Source organism: Homalodisca vitripennis, unplaced genomic scaffold, assembly GCF_021130785.1.
Source record: "Homalodisca vitripennis isolate AUS2020 unplaced genomic scaffold, UT_GWSS_2.1 ScUCBcl_3233;HRSCAF=8630, whole genome shotgun sequence".
NCBI lineage: Eukaryota > Metazoa > Arthropoda > Insecta > Hemiptera > Cicadellidae > Homalodisca > Homalodisca vitripennis.
Window position 1 is genome coordinate 4,481 of NW_025779350.1, and position 15,914 is coordinate 20,394.

Sequence of the window (15,914 nt, forward strand, 5' to 3'; positions counted from 1 at the left end):
TATACTGAGGTATTTTTTTAAATAATTCAATTATATTACGAAAATAACAAACACATTTTATTGTTATAAAAAATATATCACATATCACACAGCATGAACATAGGATGACAACAGATTAATTAGGTAATCTCAGTCACAATTAAACTTATTGTAACGTACTAAACTATTTATCTCATAGAAATAAACAAGTATACTGATAGGCTAGACCAAGCCAAGTTAACTTCAATGCAAGAGGGACTATATTCTGTACAGCCTTACTCGATTTGATTCTATATTTTCATACACTGGAAAGTCAGTAGTTTTTTGTTGACTTCATACTCTCAATTTCACGTTTAATTGAAGCCAATTCATTCATAATCATTCCAAACTTTTTCTCATCTGATCGTCACAGGGAGGAAGCTCATGCGATGACTCATTCTGCTGCTTCGGCACATTCACTGAAGGAGGGACCAGAGGCAAGTCAGACGCAGAAGAGCTGTCGTCTGAGCTATCATCGCAGCTGTCGTCGTCTCCGTTCTTCTTCCTGTTGATGATGTTGTTGATGACCGCTTGCCGCAACTGCTGAGGGAGGATTTGGCGAGTCTTCCTGAGCGGCTTCCGGGCTCGAGGAACGAGGCTGGGCTCCGCAGCTCGGCAACGCTTTCACGGCCTCGGTCACCTTCCGCGGACAGCAGGAGAACAGCGAGCGGTTATAGACGAACATCTCCAGCATGCTGAGGAAGTCTATCTGCTTGGCGAGTCTCTGGGCGCGGCCTTGCTTCTCCAGCGTAGTGATGTCACTGACCGCCAACCCCACCAGCAGGTTCACCAGCACGATCGCCACCAACACCATGAACGACAGGAAGATGGAGCGGGCCCACGATGGAGGTGGCGTTTCACCCCGCTTATGCCCTCGTACAGCGACCCGTAGTCGAACTCCAGCGTCATCACCATCACACCTTCACCAGCGCCTCCCACCAGTTCTCGAACGGTACCTTGGCCTCGAAGTGGATCATGAAGGCGAAGGTGAACCCCAGGATGACGAACGTGAACGTGGCCAAAACCTTGGGAAACAATATTTAACATAAAAATGTTTCAGCATATCAAACGTTACTATTCTATGTAAAATCTTCTCTAGGAATTACTCCGATAAGATCATTATTTGGAATCGAGCCTGAAGTGAATATGTTGATTCCACGAGGGTACTGCAACGATATGGCGAACATTGTTGGTATGTGGAAATGATTTCAAAAGATAAACAACTGTAGTTGTTATATCTTGATATAAGTGTAAAAACAAGTTCATATGATAAGTAAAATTATACCACTTTTACCAATCAATGGTTATAAGCATTATGTTCCACAGTTACAATTGCTTTTATTCTTGCCCTAAAGGTTGGTTAAATTATAATTCACAAATTGGGATTTCTCGTTCATATTTTAGGTTCAATAACAAATGTGTCTTGTCCCAAAACCACTAACCCGAACAAACATTCTTGCGGGCGACGGCGTAAGAACATGAGGAGCTGTAGAAGTCCAATAGTTGAAGGCCACCGATGGACAGCAGGAACAACAACTCGAGGCCAGGACATCAGGACAGCGACCGCCAGACACGTGGACGAGCCAAGGAGCCGAGGGATGACGCCCGATTCACACTCCACCGTGCCCAAGATGGAACGTCACCCACTTGGACCCAGGACTCTAGGTCCTTGATGTAATACCTATGCATTTCTGGCAGCTTGAAGCAAGTCCTGAAATTAATTTCTTACTTGTACAATGTTTTTATTATAGGTTCACTAAATAAATTGTGGAAATTATTTTAATAACTGGTATCTATCCTATTAGGAAACCAATGTGTGTTGTAAATATCTGCTATTTGCTTAATAAATACATTTTAGAACAAGGATGGAAATATTAGTATTCTTCACATTCCTTTTCCGGGCATTCTACAATTTAAAAATTCTTAAGGAGCTGTAAATAAATAGGTCCTAAGATATTAAGGCAAAAAGATTGAAAAATGAAAAAAAATGTATATTAAGTATTAAATTTATGGCTCTTAAAAAGGGTAGGTTATACTTCTACAACCACAGAAACACACTTTAATGAAGACACTTGATGGTAATATGTAACTTCCACACATAACTTTGAGTAACAGATCAACCGAAGAACCCTTCATTCCAATCCTAACGGATATGAAAAAAACGTAGCATAAAGTGAAAGTCCGATAGGAATGATGAGATTGCTTTAGTTATTTGGTGTAGAACCCATAGAGCAAGCCTGATATGTGATATTGGTTATTGTTGAATAGCTTCCATTAGAACCTTCATTAGAAACTCCCACCAAAATATCTTTTTTACACCTAGAATTTGGAAGGTCCCCTATCACTTTCAATAGACTCCAAGTCTTTAAATTATGATTCTGCTTACTGGAAGTACCCATGTTAGGACCTTTCCTGTGGAAGCTTCAAATTTTTGTGGGGCCCATTGGGGCCCCTCTAGGTTCTAGACTTTTCAATAACGAGATCGATAGCTTACTCAAAAAAAGAAAAACATTAGCTAATCCTGAACATAAACTCCACCACAGTATTAAAACTTATTGCTACTATTCTTTGTATTTCGTTCAAACATTACTGCAGAGTGTTAGAGTGAGGAGATATGCTAAATGTATGAAGCGGCCATGCCGTTAGCAGGTGTCATGCCAGAGAAATTTTGTGCTTTGAACGTAGAGAAATGGACTGGTGGTGAGTGAATAGTTAAAAACCGATGACAGAAGCATCATCAGGAACGTAGAAGGATTTCCCCCGAGTTCTTTCTCCTTTGAGGTACAGGAAAGGGTCTCACCAGCGGGTGCAGCAAGAGCTTCTTGGAAGTGACTTCCCAGTTGAGCAGGAGTCGAGATTTGGAGTTTGTTTCCCCGGTGAGGGCCCGAGAGGCTGGAGAATGTCATAGTACTTCCGTGGGGATACATTAGGGTTGATAGGAGGTACTCGTTAAATTTCGATACAAGCGTCAAATATTTCTCCAGAAAGAAGAGGATGAAGGATATGTACACGATGATGTCTAATGCGGATTTCTCTGTATCCACCGGGAGTCGATTGGTTTGCGGCCGCAAGTTGGGCCCCCCTTTCAGGAGCTTAACCGCACGCATCCTTTTTCCCGAACCCTGGCGTACACGTGAGACGGTACCAGGTCGGTTTCTTGAACAAGCGTGTATTTGTGTGCTCCAGGATACTCTTCCCCATACCCAATGTTGCAGACGAGCCAATGTGCAGCCCGCGTGGACCGAAGTAGGGAGTGCATGTTGTACAGAGTAAAATTATGCAGCCGAGCCAGAGCAGGTACAAGTTTCGTGGCCCCGTTGCGGGCGACAGGTGCGCGGTCGTCCGCCTTGCTTTGACTCCGGACTTCGCCTTGCCGCAAAACCTTCCCGCAGATCGGAGATTTTCCCCGCGGACCCCAGCAGCATTCCCAGGATTGTCACATAAACTAGCTGCGGAGGTGCCCGCAGCGTCACGTCCCCAGGAGATTGTTGAGATATCCGTTCCGCGACGAACTGCAGTTCATCAAAGGGTACTGTACGCCAGTACGCACACCCAAAGCGGGGTCTCGTGATGTTGTTGGGGGAATCAATGATTGTAAAGAGGACTTCAAAACAAAATTTTTAACGCTATTTTGCACCCAACAATTTTGGACTCGGTTACCATAACCCTAATTCTGTTACTGAATAATCTTAGAATCGAGGACTAGGATATGTGATTTAATTAATACGAAACGCGATAAAGAAGATAAAGGGAATGATACAATTAAACTCTCTTTCATTGTAAATTAGGTCATTTTACTTATTATGCTATTTTCATTTAAAGTAGTTTTAAAATTATTATGGAAAAATGTATTAAACGGAGTAATACAAGATTAACGTATTTGAATAGAAAGCAACGTGTCTCATATAACCTCAATTCATATAGTTTAGATATTCGTAAAAGGGTTTACCTTTTACAGTTCGGGGTATTGTTGGGAGTTTCCCCCGAGATGGTTGTTGACTCAGATTTTTAGCTGCAAGTGAGAACGGTTGGGATTGTCGTTGGAGGTACTTGACATCTGCCCTCGCTCCAGCAAACAGTGACTCAGCAACACATTTCGTCCGCCAGATAGGTGGTAGGGAGTTTTCGACCGAACCTGTCCCGAGGCGTCCGACTTGTACGGACGTGTTTATTCCAGCGAAAAGCCTGAGATGACTCCAGGAGCCCCGGGTTAAATCGGGTTGTAAAGGAGTGAGGCCTGTGATTGTTCACGTAGTGACAGGTCGTTCTCCAGGGAGAATACTCCGATCAGCTGGGAAGATTGACTTTCATCCGCAGTGTGGCAAGCAAGTCATAGGCTATCGTCATTGATTTCGGATAACCCTTGTTCACCGAACATTCTGGACTTGAATTTGGCCCCATCTTGTGATTAGTTGTTCACCATCTTTTGAGCTAGGTGGGATTCCCTATGGAGCGATGGGGTAAATCAAATAGTTGGGGTTATCGGTACGGACGTATTAGGGAGAGAGATGGAACGAGGAGAAGGATCCGGGAAAGTACAAATCATGTTCATCGGATCAGAGGGGTTTGGTCAAAGACAGGCGTGGGCCGTCCCGGGAACTCCATTATGGCGCATCGGGTTTAAATTGAAGGTTATACGGAATTCTTGATTATGTTTTTATCTTGTAGAGAGGTCGTGGATCAGGGGAAAGGGTTACGGCTATTGGCGTGACTCCAAAATTTCCCCCGGGAATGCATTGCGTGGCAGTTCCACACCAGTCAGAGGAGTGATCTGTGTCTGGCAGCTACCTTGGCACCCGCGAAGCAAATGACATACTCCAAGTGAAGGGTTTTGGGGAGCGCTGTGCGAGCGGAGTGGCTCCTTGTGAGCTTTCTGGTATCTGGGAGAAACAGTTGTTGAAGTTTTAGTATAAAATGCTTTTGTTACCAAAAATGGTTAACGTCGAAAAGATTTATCTACCTATTGAGTAAGGTCATGGTTGTGGCCTCAGGAGTCAAGGATGAGTTTCCCTGTCGAGAATCTTGCGGTATCAGTGTCGTCAGCACGTGGCTATCGACGGGTAGAGTCGAGTCAGGATTAGCTGACGCGAAGCCAGTTGCCTGGGCGGCCAGAAGGTGCACGGCTTGGCGGCCCAGTGCAGTCCGCGTGGACGCGCCCCACGGACACCTGAAGTAGATGCACGATTCCCCGGGAAGGACAAAGGCGACCGCGAGTGACAGTTGCTGTGTGCGATGTTCCGCGAATGTGCGTATCCCTCCGATGATGCTCCAAAACTCGAGTTTCTGAAGATGTAAAAAAGAGGTATCGCTAAAAGTACTCTGTAGAGTCCAGAAAATCCAAGGATAAAGAAGTTCAGTATCAGTCATTCCAATCGTTACTAAGGTTTCAGGGGCGTTTCAATGATCATCCTTATAAATGATGAACCCCTATGGAGGTAACCCAAAGGATCTTGGCGTTTAGGAGATTATGATGCAATTGTACAACTAAATCCATACCCCATTATTCTCAGTATTACAATGCATTACAGGCTTCTTTAATTTTAAATCTAATTCTTTATTACCCTCCGTGATAATAGTTGTATATCCCTCAATAAATAAGACTCCTAGTCATGGCCAAAAATTTAATCATCAAAAACCCTTTGTTATCTATATACTCTTCCCAAGTAACTACATTTCACAGATGTGAAAAGGGTTTTTTTGAACAATTCGATCATGTTGACAGTGTTACTGAATTTTATTTAAATTAACGATTTCTGCGCTATGACTTTTTGGGAAACATTTTACTCGGTAAAAACTGTTTTGTTTTATTTTTCAGAGAAGCAGGTAGTCGATCCTGCACGTAACTAACCCCTTTAAGGGACTTCTCATGACTAGAATAAGTACAAGGGGTTCCATGGTATTGATAAACTGGATACGGTCAAAGACAGTTTGACATTGGGTTTTGTGTCCGTCATAAGTCGACGCCAGAATGTTCGCTCTATATATATTTTAACTCGAAAACTACAGAGTACACCGAGTATGTGAGTTATACAGAGTAGTGTACGTGTTTAGTTCGTACGTGTACGTTGTAGTTGTACGTGTACGTAGTAGTGTACGTGTAGTGTATAGTCGTACGTGAGTCATAGTTTTTTGACTCCAATGCTGGTCAGGGTTTCCCCTTACCGCAAAGTAGGACTGAAGATGTTTGATCTTGTCTTTCAGTGGCCGTAATGAAAGGAGGATCTGTGGAAAGGCTGCAGCACCCCTACTACACAACACTACTACAAAAAAAGCAGGTTTAGTGGGAAAAGGGCCCCGTTTTCCGATAGATTGTGAGTTTTGGGTATCAGTTTACCCCTTTTTCGTCCCTTGAGTTGAGATAATTTTGCTTTGTCATGATGATGGAAAGTCACACAGATTTACTAAAAAGATTTTTATTATTCACAATTGGTAAAAAAATTTTTTTTTATAAAGTTGCTTTGCGGTTTTTAAAGGATGTGAGTTATTTTTACAAAAATAATTGTGATAAAATAGTGTAGAACAAATTGTAAATAAATTTTTTTAAAGGGACCGAATAGCCTTACTAATAACTTATTTAAAAATTTATTTGTTGTAAATAGGATAATTTTTGAATTTAGATTTATTTCTTTTGCTTATAAAAGTCGAAAAATGTCACGAAAAATTTACAGAATGTTAGGGCAAATACATTATCTTTGAACCCGTATATATGCATTTCACATTACTTTTCTTTGAGTCCCAGGAAGATTCAAAATACTTAATGATTCAAAATTTATAGGTGATTTTTTCTCTAGTATGTACCTATATCAATTTTTCTTTTATTAATATTTGTAAATATGATCATCTAGCGTTTCCCACAGGTGATGTTTGTTTCGATATCAGTCTTTTGCGTCACGTTCTGCACTGCATAGATCTATGATGTGCCACGAGAGGAGTGAATGTGTGTTAAATCAACAATTTCCACATTTTTAACCAGTTATACCAGGGTTGTGTTCAATTTTTTATGCCCATGGAGAGATTTAGAAAACTATGTGCGTTACAGCAAAAATTTTAAAAGGACTAAATTTTGTGGTAATCACAAAAACAAATTAGTATGGATTAGATGACTTTTCACTAATTCAAAAATACGTTTACGGTATGTTTTATTTCCCTGTGTTTTTCGTCAAATAGTTATAAAACCACGTTTTATGTGTGATAGAGAATTTTTTATTACATATTGGACAGTTGGGTAGACGATGAGCACAGTGTTGGAGTCAGCTGTTTAGTAAAATAAGACCTGAATCAGCCCAAAGGTCATTCTAAAATGACTATCACTAACATATTTTCTTATATTGATTAGTAAAGTAACAATTTATGGTTTTCAAGTTGGATCATAGTATATAATTTTATAAAAATAAAAAATAATTTGATTATATCAAATAATCTAAATTGAAAACGCTGTATTAAGTTTCCGTTACTTCCGAAATGAGAACGGTGATTACATAACGAGCTCTTTAAATTCAGATACAGCACTGTAGACGGATATCAGATGTGGGGTTGTCTGTGGTAGCTTTAGTCTTATTTACAGGGATCAGTCGTGGCGAGATATTTTGTTTTTTTTAAAAGGTGTTTTCTGTTTGGTTTTTAAGTATAGAAGGACATTTATTACATAATGTGAGTGTCAATATCTAGACCTGTAATAAAATAAAATGGTACATGTTCAATGTGTTCGGTTGATTCATTGTTATTTGTTAGGGAAAAAGGACCGCGAGTCTGTATATTTATGTGCTATTTACCTTTCAAACCCTGTCTGCAAAAATTTCAACAAAATAGGCTACAAAAAGAGTGTTTTACATAGTAAACGATCATACTAATACCATGGTATTGGATGGACAATAATTCAAATTAAATAAAAATCGTAACAACTTGATAATTTGCTAATTTCTTAGAATCAGGACACTGCATAAGAGGAAGATGAAGATGACGGTAACCACAACGTTGAAATTTGACTCTACGCTTTCCCCTGGTTAGGACAGAAGCTAATTTTTCTGTAGTTTTTATGGATACTTCAAATCATTTACCATTTCTTGTCTGTTTGGTTCATTTTTCATTATGATAAGTAATTTATCCAAAAGGGATACGAGGCCCCAATTTTTTAAGTTCTTATTTACATAGAAATTTGTGATATTGCCCTATAACTATACTCTAGATTCGCCATGATGAATCGCGAATTGAAATGATAAAGTAAATTTTCTAACGAGACTGCAAAAACTTAGTTCTTTTAGGTGACTAAAAGGGAAAAATAGCAGAAAAGTTTGGCAACTGCTTTGTTTGTTTGTAGAAGAGGCGGTCAGTTAGGTTTCACTGCCTGGCGCGGTATTTTTGGATTCGCCAAAAAGGCACTAGGTGAAGTAAATTTTGTCCGTGTCGGTGTCTTGATTGATTCTGAGTTATACCACTAGTTATTTTTTTTTGAATTCGTTGAAAATGATTTAACGTGTCTTTCCTATTATTTACTAAGCAGTTTAGTCAACTATTCAGCCTTTTAACTACGATATTTAAAAAAAAAGTACCAAAACCAACAAATTATCAATTGTTTTTAAAAACTATTTAAATGTGATTTATTTGATTTTGAAACTCGAAAATTTCCCCTATAACTTAAAATGAATTTTTCGAGATATTATGTTAGTGCATATTTTTTTTTTTATCGATAGGCTTAAGCGATAGCGTATCGATGTCGGTTTTTGGGTTTTTTTTTTTCCTTTTTTGATATTGTCAACCGAATTGGACCCTGAACATCACTCTAATAGCAACACAGTTGAATATTAAAGATATGATTTTTAAATGTAGGATATATATAAGCGGGGGAGATTGATGGAAATAAACATTTTAATTTTTGCAAAACGTGTACAGTGTTTTGAAAATTGTTATATTATTTAAAATATAATTTAAAAATGAATCTACTATTATGAAAAGATTTATTAAATTATTGATTTTTTTAATGTGGTTTATATTTAATCTAAATATCATTTCCCCTGTGCTATAATTTGTACCTAAGACTAACTATAACAATTAAACCCTTCCTCTTATCGTTTCGTGTGTTTTCCCCTGTCCTTGGTTGTGAAAATGTCGACAAGCCTAACTTTTAATCCTTCATAATTGACTAATGAAATAAAGAACATTTTTCAGTATCAAGGGCTTGTGAATAGAATTTCAAAAGTAATAAACCCGAAAAGATATTGACAATGATTGATCTCGAAGATGGGGGTCAGAAGTTTTTCTCATATTATTGCTCTGCTTGTACGTAACGTGCAACAGTCTAACGCTATCAAGTTGGGGCAGGGCATGAATTCTTCGCTCAGCCTGTTGACAACCTGTATTATGGACAACAACAGATACTCGTGCAATTATCATGCAACGATAAGGGGGGTTTTTTTTGTATCTATCACGCGGTTTAAAGCAAATTAAGAAACCCCCGAATGTTAAATTTTGCGGAAAAAGTCGAGTATGGATTTGCTTGAAATGGAGGAAAAGGTTTTTTAAAGGGCACCACAAATTTTATAATCACAGCGAATTGGATTTATGTACACTAATTCAGCCTACTATATTTAGTGCTGTTAACAGGCAATTAGATTCCCGAAAAGGGCGTTTTGCCTTTGGGGAACACCCACATGGAGGAATTCTTGCAACGGCAATATGATATAGAGGCTAGAGGTTCCGAGTTAAAAATATCCCCAAAAGCGATTGGAGCTTAATTCGAGACGAGGAAATTCCCCAAACAAAGCGGAGTCTCTATGCTTCCCCGGCGCTGAAACTGAGGGAATATTTTTGTTAGCCTTGAGATTTTCCCCTTTGCCTAAACTGTATGGGACAAGGGTGTGGGAGTGGGAATATTCGTTTAGTATCAGCACTCGTACACTATCTATACGTTAGGCGGACAATGAATGATTGATAATTTAAATACATTTTATTCGCTTGCAATCAATAACATATAACAATTTGCGTATTGGTTAACGAAATGTGATTGCCTAAACCCCAAATTTTCGGCTGTCGTTTCTATATATATATATGAAAACCCTAAAAATTTTTTTCTGCTCATTTTTCGTTTTAAACATGTTATTTGAATGTCCGGATTTACATAATAAAATCCTGTTGAAGATTTAATGCAATGTGTATATTATTTTTAAAAATTAAGCGTTTTAATAGCCAAACTTTAATTTTTCGGTTTGGGAAAACTACTTAAGACTATGAAATTTACTATAAAAGGTATTTTTAGATGCTGAGATAGAGTTTAAGATAATAATACCTATTATTTCAAAAAGTATTCGACTAATACAGGAACATGACGCTTTGTTCTCGTAAAAAACCAGATCAAGCTGCCTAAGAAAAGTTTTAAATGTTGCGTTTTTATAAAGTGTAGAACACAGTCATTAGTAGAAGTCAAGTTCATTTCCGCATTAAATTTAAATTTTTCCAGACGTGGCTTTAAGTGGTTTTTTAACTTTAATGGACTGCTGTTAATGCTTCTTTCACTCAGTTCTTGTCAGTATACGTTAAAGTTACATGTGGTATAATTTTACACAATTAGCAACCAATAAAGAAATCACACTACTTCGTTTTCAGGTTTTCAGCAAGCCCAAAGTGTTTGGGTGGTTTCCCAAATGAGAACAAGCAGAAAGAAAAAGATAGGGGAAAAGGTGGCCGCATTATTGCTATTTTCATATCAATCAATACATCAATTAAATTTCTTTAAATGCGGGGTTATTTCGCTAGAGTGATTGAAATATTGACTTGCTCTACTTTTTATGTGTTATTCATAGTGATTTTAATTAGAATGTTATAAAACTCAAAATTTAATTTTTGGCAACCCAAAAACGTTGTGGGTAGGCGTATTTTGTGAACTCTTTTTAAACCCACCTGTCGTGTTAGCAACCTTCCCCCTCGAAAAAAATTTTCCCATCAGCCACTGCGAAGTGTAGGTTTATTTTTAATCGTTTGCATGTTCGATATACTTTTTAGATTCATCCCACAAAATAAAGTAGATAGCAAATTCTTGAAATGTTATAATTACAATGATAGGACTTGGGCCCAATAAAACTTCCACGTATCATTTACTTCGAATAACTTAGTGATCTAGTATCGTCATATTTTCCCAAATTTTGGATTTTTTATTTATTAAATTATAACGTCTACTAGCTATGTAAAATAGATTTTAAATTTACATCTCAGCTAATATATGGTTACCCGGTTGACAAGGTATTACCAATACCCCAAAGGGGTTGATTGTTTCTCCATCTATTGTCCCAGCTATTTTCGGATAATATCTATCTTTCGGGTTTTGGTCGGTATCATTGCTACACTTTAGTAATATAATTTTTGGTCGTTGCAAATTACACTTTTATTGTTCCCAAAATGTTTAAAACGTATATATTAGCTTGTTGTAAACAAAAAAAATTATTGAGAGTAAAATATTTTAAATAATTTATGGACGCTATGGATATATGTTGACTAGCCCATTTGAAGTCACGGTGTGGTTTACAGTTACAATTTATGATCAATGGATTTTCTTACAATTTCTTTATTTTTATATATAATGTTAGTTCTGTACTGATCTGTTACATTTACTATAAAATTTAGAGAGGAAATTAAATTATATTGTATACTACATTAATACTGTAACTACGGTAATAGTTTTTTTATGCCCCTTCATGAGTGGCGGGTTTACCTTATTACTTACTCGTATCCGGACCATTTGTCAAATACTGTTTAAATTACCTAATGATAACTGTAAAGGGGAAATTTTATACTCTTTAGCTTATTTATGTCCTTAACTAACTCAAACGCAAATTTTAAATTTTAAAAATTTAGACTTTTCGCAAGCTCTTCAATTCACCAGTAATAATAGTGAAGGTTATTACACCATCGACGGCACCGAAATACATTCTCGGTTTTTTAACTATGTTTTTGGGGCCGCAAGACACAAACCAATACTGGCCCTTTGGGAAACTCACATGTAGGACATCAGAGGTTTATCAGGGACGGCGATCGCAAACTCCCGGAGTTGAGTTGCCTCCGGGCGGGGTCGTGTGCCCTGGGCGGTGATGCCCGGGGAAGAGTGTTAGTAGCCATGGTGTGCTGGGACGAAGACCCTGCGCTCGAATCATGAGAGGGTCCCGCGTGTATCGTGGATGTTCCGCAAACCTCGGGGCCCGGAAAGACGACTGTTGGGCGGGCGGGGCGAGAGTGTAGGGGGATCCATCTCCCTCCACATTGGTCCAACTTTGCTCTCACAAACCCCAGCTTAAGTCCCAAATTTGCAACCAGTATATGATAAGCGAGGAAGTTCCCCTAATACGATGTGAATCATTCTTCCCCCCAATAGAAGTTTGAGGATTGGTTTTTGTCTCTAGCATGCTACTCCAATTTTGTGCTTTCTCTTTAAATTACCCCGTATTATATTTTACTTAATCCACAATTTATCAGTAATTATTATCTATATTTTTAACGTTGAGAGTATGTAAATACCATATAAACAAAATTTATCGTTGTGGGAAATACTGATAGATTCATAACGAAAATTAGGGAAAATATCCGTTGCGACTAATATACCCAAAAAAGGATAAATCTTCCCAAAAAGGCTTTACAAAAGGAGAAAGGCTGTATGAGACGGATTGGGTAGGCTGTTGGTGATTTGCTTTGTATTAATTTGTAGAAGTTGGGGGAATCGTCAGACTTTTTTTGTTAAAAACCATTTCGACACTAAATAACCATTGCTGCAACTTATTTTGTCCCCATTTGTCATTGGTGGAGTAGCAGAGAGGGAAATCCAGTGGTTGGGACCCCCCCCCCTAAATCTGCAATGATTATTTTTTAAAATTTCAGTGTAATTGATATGTTGCTGAAGGATCATTCTTAAATTGAATCAGGGTAAGAACTGTAAGAATAACAAAAGGGAATAAAACTAAGCGGTTTTGATGCACTTAATCTTTCTTAAAATTATGTTCATAAGGGAAAACATCGTGTTTGACCTTCCTACGACCCCCTTAACATCTTAAGCTTCTTGTTTGTGGTATGTAAAACAATAAATGTCAATTATATTAAATAGCACAAAATTTGCGGGCTTCGCGGTCATTTTACGTAACTTGTGTAATTTTTTAAATTTAACCGACTTTAGTCATCAGGACATATTTTAGATCAAAGTAGAGGAAATTCATTAGGAAGGCTTTCTCAATGTGACCGCCCTAGTGATGATCATACGCAGTGGGTACCATGACAATTTTAAACGAGTTAATGTCAACCCTATTCACGGTAATTTCATGACGTGATTAATCGGACCAGTCAGTAAAATGCGATTAATCAAGATGGTCAGGTTTCCTTGAAAACCCTTTTTTAGTTTTAAATGATTAATTTAAAGAAAAATTGGAGTTTGCTAAATTTTTGCCCAGAAACAATATAGAAATTATGTACGAGGTTGCACTCAAACAGTACGTTTTTGTAACATTATTCTTGGAATGGTAAAGAATTTTATTTTTGATATTTTGTTTTATACTTTTATATATTGAAGAGAGGAAATGAAAGGATTCTATTTTTTGATATTTGTATTATTTTTATATGAATCGTATAATTTTTGGGTTTTTTTTTTTTATTTAATAAAACACTACAGATATAGATATTTGTAAGTTTTTCTAATATTATTTTATTTTGATTTTTCCGTACTGTGCACTATTTAGTTTTCTATTTATATTTATTTTGCCCCCCAAATTAATTTATTTAGTCAAATATTTAATTATTTATATATTTTTTTAAATTATTGTTTTGTATTAAAATTTATAGATTTATGTATTGTTCTTGACAATTTACAAAATCAAATCGACATCAAAAAATACTACACATTTCAAATTTTCCTTAATTTATGAACATATGCACATTTACATTATAGATGGCTGATCGGAAGTATGTGTTTCATTACTCAAATTTTTCGCATTATCTACTATTTTCCCCGGTTTCAGTCAAAGGAAAATTCTTAATAGTATTTACAAACTAATTATTATGTATCCTTTTTTGTATAAAACATGAAATTAGTGTTTGTGTTTTTATAGTCGATGTATAAATCAGACACGTGTGTGTTTCTTCTAAGTATGAATATTAACTAAATGTAATGTATTCAATATTCACGGGCTAATGAGTTTTTTCTAATCTTCCCCCTTTGTTAAAATTCAATTCTCAATTTGATTCTTTAAAAATTTAAAAATATTTAGTAGTAGTCTTACTGCTGAGGTGTGCACTACATTCGGTTGTACTCAAAAAAACATTTAAAGGGTTTTAAACTAATTAACTCTAAAAGTAAATCATAGTAATCCAATGAACAGCTGGTGATTCTCGTTATTCAGTAACATATTGCTCAGGGTTCGGTTGTTGGGGTTAAGCAAATAGTTTTTAAGTTGGCGTTTAACCCCGGATGTTGACGATTTCTTGATGGCTGTGTGTTAGTATATTTCTCTCTCGGTACATTAAGATACAAACATGTTGCAACAGGTATTGCAACAATTGTGACGATGACAATTTGTAGAGGCTCAGTTTTGGAAAACACATTTACCCTTTTATTTTCCCCGTGTATGGTCGGTGCCAGATACAGTCTGATCATTGACTCGTTTCGGTGGGTATTTAGTTTCTAATTGGTGGGAAACTACAGATTTGTTTTTGTCCAATATGGTCGTTTTGGGGGGTTTTAAGGATGGTTCCCAGAAATTACTAACACACCGAGTAAAATGCGTAGTTGCAAAAACCCTCTTCTAAAGAATGACCTGATAAAAAATTTTTAAAAACTACATATGAATCGCGTAAAATGTCATATATAGAGAAATACAGCTTAAGCACTATGCAGTTTAAAGGGATTCTAAAGAACGGGCTTGGTTCTCGATAAATTTTAAAGTACAGTGTTCTTAACCCCTTTTGATTACTGGGTTGTTTTAACGATAATATATTTAGGTTGGTTACTTTTAGTCGGTTTATATCACAACAGAGTTATACCATCGAAGTTCTAAGTCTACAGAATGATTGGAAAAAATCTTTTTAAAGTTGCCTATAAAGTAAGTACTTACAAAAAATTATGGTAACGAGAAACGCGTCTTCAAGTCGGCTTTTTTTATAAATGTGTATTGTGTATGATTATGATTACAAAACGAACAGGTCAATACCCCCATTCGAGAGAATACGTAATCGATTTCAGTGCACCAGAATATAATGTGACTTAGTGTGTTTGCATTTCTCGACCTCTTTTGCTAAGATATAACTAAATAGCTTTAGGTATTATTGTTTGACCACAATAGTCTATTTAAGAAATTTTGAAGGCCTTTTTTTCCCGGGGCGAAATTTTCACAATATCTTATTTTAATAAGGTGTTGCATAAGCTTGGGCCCCTGCCTTTCGGTACTGGCTTTTATTTTGTTATTTCACACATGTAAAATGTCAAAAAAACCCAACAAAGCCACCCAAAAGCATTCGTATACATTAAAAGCTCTAAGTACTAATGAATTTTTTAATACTTTAACTGATAAATCTGTCTATTTAGATGAGGATAATTTTACATAAAGACTATTCAAGTATTCGGCCCGGGATCCACAATCTTAAATTGCGGTACATGTTTTGTGATCTCATAAATATTAGTATCACAAATACAATATTAAAAATCAGTATATCAGGAAATGTAGTCAATCTCATGCTTCTTGTCGTTGTGTGACTGAAACGGGTAAATCAATCTACAATAATCATTATCCTATAACGCATCAATGAACAGCAACGGATAAAATTATTCATTTAATAAAACCATAGTCAAATCGAGCTAGGACATGGTTAATTCACTTTTCTAGGGGGGAGGATGTAAATGTCGAAGAAGCTGTTTGTTTCTGCAGAAATTTCTT

At 36.9% G+C, this 15,914-nt stretch overlaps 1 pseudogene; it reads right to left on the bottom strand.

The window, feature by feature from the left end:
- Positions 1 to 366: 366 nt before the first annotated feature.
- LOC124372441 overlaps positions 367 to 15,914 on the bottom strand; it is a 29,293-nt pseudogene continuing 13,745 nt past the window's right edge.